This window comes from Rhincodon typus, chromosome 13 (genome assembly GCF_021869965.1).
Source record: "Rhincodon typus isolate 14 chromosome 13, sRhiTyp1.1, whole genome shotgun sequence".
In the NCBI taxonomy this organism is placed as follows: Eukaryota; Metazoa; Chordata; class Chondrichthyes; order Orectolobiformes; family Rhincodontidae; genus Rhincodon; species Rhincodon typus.
Window position 1 is genome coordinate 48836661 of NC_063344.1, and position 3397 is coordinate 48840057.

General features: G+C 37.0%; 1 protein-coding gene across 5 annotated transcripts in view; it reads right to left on the reverse strand.

Annotated features, from left to right (window-relative positions):
• The window catches only part of rsrc1 (arginine/serine-rich coiled-coil 1), a 380738-nt gene extending 380334 nt beyond the window's left edge, over positions 1 to 404 (reverse strand). For 4 of the 5 annotated variants that reach the window (XM_048604651.1, XM_048604653.1, XM_048604654.1 and 1 more), the window contains exon 1: positions 268 to 404. The gene's annotated coding sequence lies outside the window, so the exon portion shown is untranslated. The remainder of the gene's footprint in view (positions 1 to 267) is intronic. The other variant, XM_048604649.1, reaches the window with a different exon arrangement.
• Between the last annotated feature and the right edge of the window lie 2993 nt (positions 405 to 3397).

Here is a 3397-nt window from a genome sequence, read left to right on the forward strand (position 1 = left end):
CTCCCCCCCCCACCTCCTGCCCTACCCCCTCCTCTCTCTCCTCCTCTACCCCCTCCTCTCTCTCCTCCTCTACCCCCTCCCCGAGCTGAACATATTGGTAAAAAGAAAGGCAAAACAGTCACGGCGAAAATGTAGTCTCTAGGCCTCAGTTTCTACATATTCCACACGGACAGATACAAAGTGCGGGCAGCGGAACAAACGGCTGCCGACCGTTCCCGACATCTACCTGTCCTTTCTGTCACTTATCAATTGAATCAAGGTCAATACCTGCGCCAGCGATGGGCTTTAACGGAACAGAATAGACTGAGATCCCCGGCTCGAGGACGGCGCCATCTGTTAACAGACTCGTTCAAGCAACTGTCGATCGGCTCCAGCCCGAATAAGGGAGGAAGTTTGATCTCCGAGCCATCGATTGCTGACCTCCAAGTCTGTTCAGCGTGGTCTGCTGTTGGTAAAGTTTACAACCATCTCTGTTTCCATCAATGGGCAATATTACTAAGCTTACAGAGCAATGAGCGATGTTTATACAGTTATTAAAATTGAAAAGAAAGGAGGATTAGCTCATACAGTGTTGTTTTTGTTTTAAGTTGTGCTGGAACTGAAAAAGATATTCCGCATACAAAAGAGAATAAATCGCTTTGGAAAATCTACACTAATAACTCTGGTACTTGCAGCAGCTGAGCCGCGTGACTGGAAGCAGTGCAATAGCTGTTTCAAACATCATGAATTAATTTTTTTTCTTTGCCAAGGATTTGCCCTAGCGCGTAAAATTGGGCAATGATATTTCTTCGTTAAATATTTCTTGGTGTCAAAATTTTACTTTTACGAGTCGTGGAATAGTGAGGTATATGCGCGTTAGCATTTTTAAAACTTAATAACGACTATTTTGTAAATATAAAACCCAGAAATGGTCATACCCAGTAATATAGGTGGCTATGGGAAAGTTGAACTTTTTTTTAACACTCCGGTACGTCATCAGAAACATATTTAACGTCCTGGAAAAGTGGAAAGCTATAATTGTTACAGGGAATTTTCTCATCGAATGGTGTCCATCATTTGTATTGTAAATTAATGTATTTATGCAGTAACTTCCAAACTAATTAAAATAACTACTCATCATAAAACCTCATGTGTTTATGTGCACTTAAAACAATAAAAGGAAACAATAAAAAATCTTATAGTGCAATTTACACCTACTAAATAAAGAAACAATTGCACATAAAACTGTGACTCGTGGATTAAAATGATGTTTAAATAGAAGTTACAGACATATGAAAATAAAATTTATTTATCAAATTATCAAATACTAACAGATTAGTTAGCGTTATAGAATGAGCCAATTTATGCCTTAAATAACTTCAGTGAAACGCGCAGGAATTTATGAAAAGTATATTTTAGTGTTTGTCATACAATAAAAGCAATTATTTTGCATAATTTTAAACCAAAATCGCAATCGAAACGAAGTTGTGCTATCGCATACGACAGTTTTTTTTATTGTGATACCTCTGCATTTTCACAATCTTTCATTTCGTGCCCATTAACATTCTTTTTCTTATTCAACAAATTTAACAACTATTTGTATTTTATTTGTGACGTACCGAGGAGAACTGATGCGAATTAAAACGTAATGTTTCATGTATCTGCATGTTATCCGCGGAGTGCGTAAAAAGATCTGATAAATTGTGCTACGTGTTTGTTACAGTCTGAACAGTGTTATTCTGTGAAGTGCAGAACATCCATAAAATTATGAAGGAAATTCTGAAGAAGGGTCACTGGAGCCAAACGTAACCCCATTTCTCCGTCTTCCGATGCTGCCAGACTTGCTGAATTCCCTAGAAATTCCTGTTTTTGTTTCAGATTTTCACCATCTTCAGTTATTTGCTTTATTCATCCATAAGATTGTATTCGTCAGTTGACAGTTCAACTAGTTGTAAACTTTGATTTCTTTCAAACTATCCAGAATTGCAGGATTTATGTAAACATTACCGAATAGAAATTGCATCGTTTTTTTTAGTCAAACAAATTTGTGAACTTGTTTTTTTAGGCATAGGGCATTAAAACATTTGATCTCCACATCAGTGTTAAGACGATGATCGCCCGTTCCCTCTGGTCTTGTTTCTTATTAATTAAAATTACAGGCAAAAATTAACATATCGGCCTTTTCAGAATGAGTAACACGGAATATGTTTAAATAAATGCTATCTTATTGCAACGTTCAACAAAATATCAGTCCCAAACAATCAGAAAATGCATCTGAAGAGATATAGCACAGTTATGTTTACAACTAGGATCTAGTGTCATCTTTGCAATAATTCGATGCATTTTCTACAAAGGGTCGAGGTTTGTTATTTACAAATATTAAGTTGATGAAGAATGTGACAGAATTGCAGGTAATCGATCCAATTGAGATACAACGTAAATAGGTAACTTGTTGGATCAATAGTGCACATTGTTCATCTTCCAACCGTCATGAAGTATTTGAAAACTATGATACTGCAAGCTAAATTACTTAAGGTTCAATCACCTACGCATGGGATTGTCGGTATTTAAGCGGAAAAAAAGCTGCATAAACTATCTTTACAAGTGTTAGAGCCAGCGACTTATTCTTCAATACTTCAAAAATATCTAACGTTTCAAATTGTGCACAAAGAGAAGGTATTGGACAAAGATAAAGCTCGGCTCTTAACCTTCCTTTTTGCATGATCAATTTTGTACTTTCTGTGAAGTAGCGGAAAGTATAGACACTATATACAACACACAAAACATCTCCTCACACGTTGCACAGGCCAGTGGATGTCTGTATAATGTGTACCCTTTTCGCAAAAATTCTACATCAAAAAATGTTTCCACACGCTTCTTCCCCACGTTATCAGGTGCGATACCTGCCAACTGATGATTTAAAATACCTTCAAGAAAACAGCGACTGAAGTGATGCATTTACTTTTTTGTCCATTTCCGTTTCCAGCAACAATAAAGAAACGTGACCACATTTGTATTATTTAGCATGTAAGTATTCATTTAATTTAAATTAGCGATGAAAATGACTACGAAGCATTTAACGTAAACCTGACACGATTCAGGACAAAACGATGAACAGATTATCAAGTATTATATATGCATTTTTGAAAGTGTTCCATAAGTGTGCTTGTATTGTGTAAACATCTGTTGTTAACCATTGTGTAAGCTGTAAATAACATGTTGATTTACCATAAGCAAATCAAAAGTTTACCTGATTTTAGCGTGCTTTGGTGTTGTAATGTCGCCGGCTTTAGGGACGATCCAGTCACCGCGCTCTCCGATGTGTCATTCCTCTTGGCCCCACCCCGGTGCCATCCCAGCTCCCCCGTGTTTAGCTAAGTAATAACAATAGCAGTAATACTCGCTAATTAAATTAATT